The following is a 12,490-nucleotide window of genomic DNA, read 5'->3' as shown; positions in this document are numbered from 1 at the left end:
TTATGGAAACAAAAATTTTTTGTATGTTCACTATATTTGAGTTTCCTGATTATTTAGAAAAATTACACTATTTCCACGACAAGTGCCACTGGCATAAACAGATTTGAAAACAAATACAACTGTCTGTTAGTACGGAACTCGGCCTTCAGGAGCAGAAGCCTATGGATACTTTAAGAGCAGCCTGGCCAGTGGGTCAGGTCTCCGTGGGGTGGGCATCAGGCCGCATGATTTACAGAGAGAAAGGGCAACCTCAGCTAGACAGTGAGTGGTCAAAGAGAAATGAATTAGAATTAGAGCCTCTTATCCACATTAAAAAAAAAAAAAAGCTGCTATTGTGTCGTTTCTGACTCATGACAACCCCATATGTGTCACCATAGACTGTGGCTGATTTTTCAGAAGTAGATTGCCAGACCTTTCTTCTGAGGTGCCTCAGGGTGGACTCAAACCTCTAATCTTTTAGCTAGCAGCTAAACTCATTAACCATTTCCACCACCCAGGGACGACTCCTATCCACAATGGTGTGCATGTATTTACGTGTGTGAGATAGAGAATCTGTGCCTGGGTGTTGGTGGAAACGTATATGAATGTCCCTGTCACTGACCCACAGCAGACAAGTCTCAGCACCAGTCCACTGGGAACCATGGATTATCCACCCAATCCATCCAGTTATGGCAGATGGAGGTGGTGTGTGTTGATGACCAGGTCCTCTTCTTAAGAGATGGGCCAGGCTGTTGGTGACATGACCTGTGTCCCTGGAACAAGATAAAGCTGAGGGTGGGCAAGAGCCAGCATGTCCTGATTGTCCACTCTCTGCCATTTCTTTGCACCCTTACAACAGCCTGTGAGCTGTGAATCATTTTTCCCCATCACAGACGAGGAAACCAAGATCCGAGACGTGAAGGGCTTCCCATGCTAGACAGTGGCGGCAGTGGACCATAAACACAGGCTGCTTCTGGGTCCCATCGCTACACTGACCAGGGTACCCCCGGGAGGTTTAGGTGACCACTGATTTCCTGTGAAGTGCTGTTGAAGGGTTTCCCATGCTAGACAGTGGCAGCAGTGTACTATAAACACAGGCTGCTTCTGGGGCCCATCACTACACTGACCAGGGCACCCCCGGGAGTTTTAAGTGACCACTGATTTCCTGTGAAGTGCTGTTGAGAGCCTATCATGGATCCCAGCCTGCTTCTCAACGGCTCCTGTGGAGCTGCGGGGTGGGAGTGGGGGTGGGCAGGGAGGCTCACCAACTGGTGAATTCTAGGAGATGGGAAGGGGGCTGGGGCCAGGGTGGCACCCAGGACTGACCAGACCAAGGCTCATTTGGCAAAACTCACTGGAATCTTCAAACTCCACGCTTATCCACCCAGGCCCTCATCTCCTTGCCTCCAGGACACTGCCTGGTGATTAGCGAATGCATTCTACTGATCTGGGTTGTCAGAAAAACAACAAATCCTTTTTTAGTATAAATGTGTTCCAATACTGCATGAGATATACTTAAAAATTTTATTATTTACCTGAAATTCAAATTTCACTGGACATTCTGTATTTTTATTTGCTAAATCTGTCAAACCTGCACTGACCCCCCTCCCCGGCCAACCCATTCCTAAGCCTCCGAGGGAGACAGAGGTAAAGGAATGTCAGCCCCCATCTCCATCCCACCAAAGCAAGAGCAGACCCCATGGCGAGAACTTTGTAGGGGCTAGGCATTGACATCAGTCTGAGTTCTTGCTCCTTGATGTGTGACCTTGGCCAAGTCACTCACTCCTCTGAGTCTCTGTTTCTCCATAGACTGGTTGTGAGGATTAAATAATACAATCCTTGAAAAATGCTATGTCCTGTGAAAGAGCCAAAGATAGCTATTGTTGTTATTTACTGGGTGGTGAAACTAAGGCTCAGAGAGAGAAAGTGACCTGTTCGAGGTCACCCAGAGTCAGCAGCAAACCAGCCCATAGTCAGGCCTCCATGTCCTGGCTCTGGGCACTGCCTACTGCCCAGCTGCTTTATTGCTTCCTAGCCAAGATGCTGGTGGCTGGCGGGCAGTCAGGGCTCAGGGACCTACCCTTGAATATTTTGCTTCTTTAAGCAGCTGCCTTCCCCAGCACCCCAGAGCACAACAAGCAACTCGGGGCTCCATAGCCTAGATTCACCCACTGCTCCTTCCCTAGAGCACCCACAGACTGAGAATGGTCCCCAGTCCCCTCTCTCCTGTGATGTGGTGGTGCCGTTAGACCCCACCTGTAACAAATCTATGCCCAGCCTCCCAGTCTCCCACCCTAGGAAGTTCAAGATATGCTGGGTTGGCAAAGGGGAGGCTCTCCTCTCCAGCTAGCTCCAGGTGGCCAGGCCTGGCAAGGGACAAAGAACATCTTCGGGCCCCTTAGCTCCCAACTTACCTCCAAGTTACCACCAGATACAGCTGCCTGGGAGAGTCTGGGAGTTCTCCTGAGACTCTCCCTGGGGTTAGGGAGGGACTGAGAGGTGGGAATATAGTGCTTCCCTCCAGTGGCCTGCCTTGGGCTCTACAGGGTGCCTGGCCAAGAACTCTGCCACTCCTTCTCCCTTCCTCCCACCTCCTCCCCCGACTCCCCATATGTAACCCTAACTAGCTCCCCACAGTTCCCATCTGCTCCTCTCTGACTTCCTGGGGAAAAGGGAGGAGGAGGAGGAGATGCCAAGAAAGGTAGAGCAGGGAGAGGAGGGTGTATTCCCAATGCCCGGCCTCTACCCCATCTCAGGCTGGGGGCTGCCGGGCATGGGTGCCTCCTGCCCCCGGTGCCAAAGATCTCCCCTTACCCACACCCCTGGAGGTCCCAATCCTACAGGTTTGAGGGTCTTTGAGAGAAGAGGTTGCAACCACTGAGTCTGCCCAGACCTCCAAACCCAACAGCTGGCAGGCATTAGCTCCCAGAGTGACTGTCTCAGCAACAGGAGGGACAAGCCTTTCTCCCTAATCCAGGAATTCCTGAGGTACCTCACCACCAACCCCCATTCTGCTCTCAGATTGTGTGGGGGGATGGATGGAAAAGGGGTCCTAAGGTCATAGCCTGCCGATCACAGCTTTAGCAGTCAGCCCAGCCCAGTCCCCTCCTGCCACCTCCCATTTGGCTTCTGCTCTCCAATGCTGCCATCTAGAAGTGAGACGGGGTAATGCAGGACTTGACGCAGGACCGGGGTAGCCCCAGGGGTCCCCACACCCAGGCCCACAAGGGAAGAATGGACCAAGGATGGGGATGCCAGATACCTTGCCCTAGAGGCTGTGGGAGAGGTCATCTCCTTCACCCAATGCTTCCAGACAGCTGTGTGGCCATGAGCTCTTTCTTGGTTCCTTACTCACTGGGTGACACCCTCGGGATACACAGGGCCTACAAGAGGAGAAAACTATGTGCTGGGTACTTCTTACAAGTCCCCTCATCTGAGACTAACAGCAGACACGGACACAAGTTCAGGCAGGTAGAGGAAACTGTTCATCTAGAGTGATTAGCGCCTACACCTCCACGTGGACATTTTTCCTGACTTCATGTTTTCTGGCCCAGGTTCACTTTAACACCCAAAAGTTCACTCATGGTCCAGTCCCAAGCTGGAGGAGCACCTACTGCGTGCCCAGGCCCTGGGCAACCCAGAGACATGGCAGGCCCTCACCCCAGTATGCTCACCATGGGCGGGGGGGGCCACTCCCTAACGACCAGACCAGGAAGTCCCCTAGGCACGAGCCATGGGGACCTCTTGAGAAGCTGTGACAGCAATGCCAACTGAGCCCACAGCCAGGGCTTCTTAGGGGAGCTGTGCCCTGGGCTCTGCTTCAGAGGCTGCCTGGTGAGGGAGGAGGAGGGACTGCCATCTGCCCATCCTCATGGCCAAGCAGCCTTCTCTAGAGAAGTAGCCTCTCCCAGAGGTAGCAGTGACCACCCCCCAACCACCAGCCAAGCTGGAGAATACACAGGGCCTCACACAGTAGGTACTCAGCACATGTTTGAAGAGTGAGTGAGTGAGTGAGTACATGAGTGAAGGGGCTGTGCCCAGGGAGCCCCTCGCCACATAAGGTCACATCTACCAGCTCTTCACCCCTGCCTGCCCTGGCCGGAACGGCCAGTGAAGTCCTTTTGTTGCTGTTGTTAGTTACCATTGAGTCGATTCTGACTCATGGCAACCCCATGTGTTACGGAGTACAGCTGCTCCATAGAGTTTCTTGGCTGCGATCTTAGTGGAAGCAGACTGCCGGACCTTTTCTTCCGTGGTGCCACTGGGTAGGTTCAAACCACCAACCTTCAGGTTAGCAGTCAAGTGTAAATCATTTGCACCGCCTAGGGACCTTAGTAGAAAATCCAGAAGGCCAATATTTTCACACCTATGCTAAAGTGAACCTGAATTTCACTTGTGTCACCCACACCAAGCCTCCACTCTCTGGGCCTCAGTTTCCCCCAGGTGTATAAAAAAGAGTTGTACTAGCCAGGTGGCTCCTAAGGCAGACAGGAAAAAGGGGTTTGGTATAGGGGAAGGGGGCCTAACCCTGCCCAGTCAACCCCTTCTCTATCCCTCAACCAGGGTCAAAGCTGAGGCCATGAGCTGGTACCCCATGGACCTAGAGGACTTGCTGCCCCAGTGGACCTGTGTGTGACCATACCCATCACATGCGTGTATTCACCTGTGTGCATGAAGCCACATACATGCATGTGCAAGCACCTGCATACATACACGCCTGTGTCTGCACACCACATGCTCAAATGCACACCCTTTGCTCAGAGCTGCAGAGCCTCAGGAACAAGTTTAGGGACGCGCTGAAGTTATGAAATTGATTGCTCTGGGAACAGTTGGAATTAGTTTTAATTATCTTTATCTTTCTTCCAATTGTGCTCTCAGCCTTCGCCTCCCTATTTAATTCATTGCTATCGACTTTGCCGCAGGCGCTGGGGAGGGGGGTTGCAGGGTGGGAGTGGACAGTATGTTCATTTCCAGAAAAAATAAACAACAGCAACAACCACCGCCTCCGCCCACCTCTTCCTCTGCGCCAGGAAACCAGTCTCTCCCAGGCAGTTGGTGGGGCTTCCTGCTTGTCTTCCAGGGATGCCTCCTCCAGGAAGCCTACCTCGACAGGACAAGGAGGGGCTGAGATGTGATGTGGTCAGATCTCAGTCATCTCAGAGTTTGGTTCTTCCAGTGATCTCCTTGCAGAGCTGAGCTTTGTTCAGGAGACTCAAATCCCCTGCTGAAAAGCCCTTTCTATCTTATCTTCCAGGCACAAACTCCTGCTGGCCCCCAGCACATGGGTCCTGGGTCTGATTCAGCTCTGAGACCAGGCACGTCATGGGTGACCAACCAATCAACATCTGTTGAATGAATGAATGAAACTCCTCTTTGAACCTTGCTTTCAGAGTTTGTAGCACATTCATTCATTCAGTCAGTCAACCAATATCAAGACTGATGATGACCCAGGCACTGGTCATCAGAAATGACGGCGACCTGGTTCGGTCTTTGTGGGGCACCCAACCTAGGAGCTTTGTCGGGTGGGTAGGAGTTTGCTGTATGTACTGCACTAGGGTCAAGTATATATCTGGTGGAGGGAAAAAGCTTTTATTTTAAAAACATTTCATGTAGGCCAACCTCCGTGTTTTGAGGGTGGGTTGATTTCCTCTGTGCCTGCTCTGACTCTGGGACTCGGGGGCTGATCAGTAGAAGGTCCGGCCCTCTGGGGACCCCCACTACACCCAGGCCTGGGTCAGTCTTGTTGGAGGCCCTAGGAGGGGAAATTCTGCTCCCTGGGTGGGGGAGGGATGGGCCCCTTCTCCATGGGGCTGCCCCCTCAGAGACATGGAGGGGAGGGAGGCTATCCCTCACCAGCCAGGTGCCAGTGCTAAGTGCCCTACGGCTCTAATATTTTATTATTAGAAACCATTAAGGTTCAGGCCGTGAAAATCTGAGGGACACAAAATCAATGGTCCAATATTGCTTCCCCCGGTAAGTTGTATAAATATTGTGTCTCTTATTTTTTATTGTTTGGCCGATGGCAAGAGCAGAGATACAGGTGCAGATTAGACTAACGAATCCCCTCCGGTCCCAGGCCTGATCTGGTGGAATTACCACCCTGGTCTAGGAGACCTGGTGAGCTTGGCACAGAAGGGCCCAGGCAGGCTCGCTCTGGAAGGGCATCCTAGCCCCTTCTCTCCCCAACCCCAGACCCCCGACCCGGGCAGTCCAGCCCCGTTGACCAGAAGTGCACCACCATCCCCACGCCCTCACAGGGCCCCCGCCTGTGCAGCCCCCCCCAACGCTAGTCACACAGGAACACACATCACACAGTGACATACTCTCCTGACAGCCCGTCCATCACCCTGCTCCACCATCTGCTTGAATTTGCGTATTTAATCAGGATCTGTCTTTTCTCCTCTGGAGGTTCAGATTAGGGTGGGGAAGATGATTCTATGGTTTCTCCTGTCTATGTGGGGAAGGGAGCCCTGGTGGTGCAGTGGTTGAGAGCTCAGCTGCTAACTAAAGGTCAGCAGTTTGAATCCACCGGGCACTCCTTGGAAACCCCATGGGTCAATTCTACTTTGTCCTATAGGGTCTCTATGAGTTGGAATTGACTCAACAGCAGCAGGTTTATGGGGAAAGAGATGATGAGGGGATGTCTCTGCTATCTAGACTTGGGGTGCCTGTGGAATACCTGGGGTCCCTCCCTGCCTCTCTCTAAGGATGGGGTAATGCCAGGGTCTGGCTCTGGGAGGGATTCAGGATAAGGCTGGGGGCCCTCCTCTGTCGAGGGGCCCAGGAATGCCTGAGTTCCCTCTACCTGTCCCTCTCAGGGAAGAGTAGGATATGACTGTAGGATTAGGCACCCTAATTCATACCCCTGCCCCCCATGTGGGTGGAGGAAGTTGCAGGGAGGGGTACCCTCTAGCAATGCCAGAGAAGCTGCCTCGGGGAATGCGATTTCTCCCATTTCTCTCCCAGGGAAGGCGCCCAGAAAGGAGCACCACTGGATTGATGAAGGAAAGAAGAGCCAGCTGGTGGTGGGGAGGGAAAAACAGCTGGGCTGGTGTGATGGGGAGAAGAGCCAACAGATGTAGAGGGGAACAGCTGGGCTGACCTGAGGAGGAATAGCTGGGCTGATGTTGGGGTAGAACAGCTAAGGTGTAGGGGAGGGGAGGAGAGTTGAGCAGATGTCAGAGGGGGACACCTGGCCTGCTGAGAGAGCAGAACCATTGGTCTAATAAGAGAGAACAGCCGGTTGACACGGAAAATACCTGATATAGGGGAGCAGGTGGCAGATGTGGGAGAGCAGCTAAGCTCATGCTGGGAAGCAGCGGGGCTGATACGGGAAGGTCATCCTGGCTACTGGTAATGTTGGGGAACCACTGGTTCATATTGGGGGAGTAGTTAGGCTGAAGTGGGAGAACAGCTGGGCTCAGGTAGGGAGGAGCAGGGCCACAGGATGGTGCCAGAGAGGCCCAGGTCCTGGGCACCCTGGATATAACCACCTGTTTCAGGGTTCTGGCCCCCATACTACTTTCCAGAAATGCCTTGAAAAGGCCTGGCAAGAGTGTGGCCCTGATGTCTCTAGGCCTCAGACGGGGAGGGTCAGAGGCAGGACATTGCCTTCCCCAGGGCACATATCCACAGCATCCAGAAAATGGGCCAGGACAGGCCGATGGAGGCATTAGGGTCATGCCTTCCACCACTCCCATTCCCAGCTCACCCATGGCCTTTAAACAACCCTGAATTCCAGGGTCTTGTGGTATCAGAATGGGGCAGGTCCTTGGAGAGCATGCAACCCAGGTCCCCATTTTACAGGTGGGGACAGAGGCCCAAGAAAGACCCAGGACTTATCCTGGACCACAGAGCTGGTGAGTGAGAGAGCCAGGCCTTGAGGAAGCTGGAGTTCCCCAAGGCAACTTAGGGTGAAGGGTGTATCTGGTAGAGGGAAGGACAAGGGTAAAAACTTTTATTTAAAAAATTCTTCATGAAGGCCAATCTCCGAGTGGCAGAAGACAAGACCTGAATGACTCCAGCTGCTTGCAGACAGAGGCCGAGTCTTACTCCCCCACCCAGCCCCTGCATCTGCCCAGGACGTAGCAGGGAAGGGTGTTCCAAGACTTGGGGGCTGAACAAAGGATACTGCCTGTGGGTGTATGAGTGTGTGTGTGTCATTATTGTGTATTGGTGTGCGTGTTTTAAGTGTGTATCATTAACTTGGACGTCAGTGGTTGTTGTTAGCTGTCACTAGTCTGTCCCCAACTCATGGCAACCCAATGCACAAGGGGACAAAACTATGCCCAATACTGCATCATCCCGTGATAGGATGTGAATCAGACCTTTGCAATCTGCAGGGTTTTCAATGGCTGATTTTTCAGAAGTAGATCACCAGGCTTGTCTTCCCAGGTGTCTCTGGGTGGACTGGAACTTCCAACCTTTCGCTTAGCAACCAAACACGTTAACCATTTGCACTACTCAGGGACTCCTGTGTGTCAGGAATAGATGGCACTTACACGTGCCAGCCTCACTATTGTGTTTGCCTCTGTAGTATTAGGCGGTCAGTGTGGCACATATGTGTCATTTGGGTGTGTATGCTTGTGGGTACTGCTCTGTTTATCGTATGTGGGCCAGCAATTGTGTGTTTATGTACGTACGAGCGTTGGATGTGTGTCAGCACTGTGAGCGAGTGTGTATCAGCCTTGTAGATCCGTGTGTATCTGCATTGGCTATATATGTGTATAGGCATTGTGTGTGTGTGGTGTGTCAGCATTGAGTGTGTGGATGTGTCAGCACTGTGTGTGTGGATGTGTCAGCACTGTGTGAGTGTGTGTCAACATCGAGTGCATGAGTATATGTGGGTCTCTGTTAGGTGTGTATGTGTGTCAGTGTTGTGTGTATACAAATATAAGTGTTAAATATATATTTAAGTTAGGAGTGTGTGTTTCAATGTGCCAGCATTTAATCTTTTTTTTAATTTTTATTGTGCTTTAGGTGAAAGTTTACAAATCAAGTCAGTCTTTCACACAAAAACTTATATACACCTTGCTACATACTCCCAATTACTCTCCCCCTAATGAAACAGCCAGCTCCTTTCTTCACTCTCCCTTTTTGTGTCCATTTCACCAGCTTCTAACCCCCTCTACCCTCTCATATCCCCTCCAGGCAGGAGATGCCAACGTAGTCTCAAGTGTCCACCTGATCCAAGAAGCTCACTTCTCACCAGCATCCCTCTCCAACCCATTGTCCAGTCCAATCCCTGTCTGAAGAGTTCACTTTGGGAATGGTTCCTGTCCTGGGCCAACAGAAGGTCTGGGGGCCATGACCATCGGGGTCCTTCTAGTCTCAGTCAGACCATTAAGTCTGGTCTTTTTATAAGAATTTGGGGTCTGCATCCCATTGCTCTCCTGCTCCCTCAGGGGTTCTCTGTTGTGTTCCCTATCAGGGCAGTCATCGGCTGTAGCCGGGCACCATCTAGCTCTTCTGGTCTCAGGATGATGTAGTCACTGATTCATGTGGCCCTTTCTGTCTCTTGGGCTCGTAATCGCCTTGTTTCCTTGATGTTTTTCATTCTCCTTTTATTTTATTTGATCCAGGTGGGTTGAGGCCAATTGATGCATCTTAGATGGCCGCTTGCTAGCTTTTAAGACCCCCGATGCCACTCTCCAAAGTGGGATGCAGTATGTTTTCTTAACAGATTTTATTATACCAATTGACTTAGATGTCCCCTGAAACCATGGTCCCCAAACCCCTGCCCCTGCTATGCTGGCCTTCGAAGCATTCAGTTTATTCAGGAAACTTCTTTGCTTTTGGTTTAGCCCAGTTGCAGCATTTAACTTTTATGTGTTTCAGTAATGGGTGTGTGTTTCTGGGGTGTCAGAAACAGATACTGTGCATATGTGTGTCAATACTAGGTGTATGTGTGTGTCAGAGTTGTGTGTACATGTGTGCTGGCATAGTATGAGTATGTGTGCCAGCATCGGGCATATGTGCATGTCAGTGTTGCATGTCGATGTGTGTCAGCATTGAGTATATATGTTCCAGTGCTGTGTGTACATGTGTGTCAGCATTGCATGTGTGTCAGTGTTGGTGCTGGGACTATGTGTGTATCAGCATTGTATACATATGTGTGTCAGCATTGGGTATATGTGTGTGTCAGTGTTAGGTGCACATGTGTGTCAGCATTGTGTGCACATGTATGGAGGTATTGGGAGCACACGTATGTCAGTGTTTGTGTATGTGTTTTTCAATGTTAGGTGCACAGGTGTGTCAGCACTGGGTATACTTGTGTCAGTGTTGGGTGTATGTGTATCAGTGTTTGTACATGTGTGTGTCTGCATTGTATGAACATACGAGCCAATGTGTGTACATGAGTCTCTGCCCCTCATCCACCCTATCCAACCTGAGGGAGGAGGGAAGGAGGGAGTCCCATGGGGCCCTGGGTCTGAGCCGGATCCCCAACACCCCTGGAGGCCTGACTTGCCAACCCTGGTGCTGTACCTGCCCAGCTCATACCCCCACCCTAGCCTCTCCCTGACTGGCACTGGAGTTAATAAGTGTTGCTTTTCTCCTATTCTACTCAGGCCTGTGATGGAAAATCCTCGGGCTGGAAGTGAGCCCCGAATCGATAGTCCATTCCATTTAACAGGGTGGCTGTCACCATAACGAGATAAAAGTGGATTAGCTTCTGCGCTGCTGCTGCATCCACGGAGAGCCCATCTGTTCCCTTCACAGCCAGCGCAGCTCGGAGCGGCTGAACGGCCCTGCAGGACCTGACCATGGGGCTCGGGACAACGGCCAGAGTGGGCGCAGTGGGGGTCGGGGTTGGCTCAAGACTGGGATCCAAACGGAGCTTGGGAAGGGGCTTGTGATTGGGTCTGGGAAGAGGCCCAGGTAGCATTAGGATGGACTCGGGGTGGAGATGGGGACAGGGAGAAGGACAGCACGAGATCAGGGCCAACTGGGGAGCCATGTGTCCACACTGAAGACCCAGCAAGTCCTTCTGAGAAACTGAGCCATCCTGGACCTCATGCACTGCTGCCAACACATGAATGCACTCAGGCCTCCTTGCCTGGTCACCCCGTGAACCCCACATAGTACGTGAAGTCACTTCAAGGAAAGGCTGTCCCGCTTGCAGCAAGGACTGAAGGCTGCCATTGCAGCAAGAAGAAGGGAGGTTGGATACCAGGAAGAACTTCCTGATCATGAGAGTAAGCACTTTCATGAGCAGATGATCAAATATTTGCCTTTACAGGATTTGTTCTAGCTTTTGCTGATTTTTTAAGTATATGACACCAGTTGTCTGCAATGAACTAAAATGGACACTGATTTAATTAAGCTCAATTCCTTTTTTTCTGTAGAATATATTGCCAATGTATTTTCCCAGTTAGCCTGCTTTTTTATTTTCAGATATTTTTATTTTTATTTTGTCAGTTCTCACAGCCTGTAGCTTCTTCCCTTGTTTTTATGCTTGAGAAGACTTGCCCTTCTGAGACAATCACCTTTTTTCTTCTAATTCTTTTATGGTTTTGTTTTTTACATTAACATTTTGACCCACTGGGAATTTGATCCACTGGAAATTTCCCCAAAATTAATTATCCATTACCGTTTCTTGCCTAACCTACTCTTTTGACACTAATTTGAAATGCCACTTTTATCATATACTAAGGTCCTATTTTGGACATATCTATTAGCTTTTTGGGTTTTTTTTTTTTATTAGTTTGCTAATTCTTGTGCTAATCAATACAAGTTTTATTTAGTATAGCTTTATATTTTGATATGTGGGAGTGTATTTCTCTTTAACATTGATGTCCGCTATCTATATTATTCAATGGCTGTATAAGTGCAAAACTTTATCAAATAAAGTTACCCAAAAAGCTTACTATTTGAGGCCTATGGCGACTGCTTTTGAGATGTAAACGTTGCTGTTGTTACTTGCTGCTGTTGAGCCATCCCTCCCCCCACTCATGGCCACCCCATGCACAAAGAAACGAAAGGCTGCCAGGTCCTGCACCATCTCCATGTTTGGTTGCGGATCAGACTGCTGTGTTCCATAGGGCTTTCAACTGACTGATTTTTTGGAAGTATGTTGCCAGGTCTTTCTTCCTAGTCTTAGTCTGGATGTTCCACTGAAACCTGTAGCAACACACAGGCCTCCATTGACAGAGAGGTGGTGGCTGCACATGAGGTGCACTGGTCAGGAATTGAACCCGGGTCTCCAGCATGGGAGGCAAGGATTCTACTACTGAGCCACCAAGCCCTCACTGAAATATAAATAGCAGTCCCCAAGTATTGTATGTATTCAGGTTTTCTGGATCGAGGTCTGCAGGCATTAGGGAGACCTTCCTCTTGCTGTAGCAGCATGATGGAACAAGAACAAGGGTTGAGGCACTGAGGATCCCCATTCAATCCCAAGAAGGGAGCAAGAGTCAGATGTGTGTGTCCCAAGGTTTATAATGGCTGCAGTGTGCAGGATGGGCGGCAAGAGTCTTAGTGTGGGTCCTCCTAGAAGCAAACCCTGAGAAAA

Source organism: Elephas maximus, chromosome 3, assembly GCF_024166365.1.
Source record: "Elephas maximus indicus isolate mEleMax1 chromosome 3, mEleMax1 primary haplotype, whole genome shotgun sequence".
In the NCBI taxonomy this organism is placed as follows: domain Eukaryota; kingdom Metazoa; phylum Chordata; class Mammalia; order Proboscidea; family Elephantidae; genus Elephas; species Elephas maximus.
Note: the sequence above shows the minus strand (reverse complement) of the source record.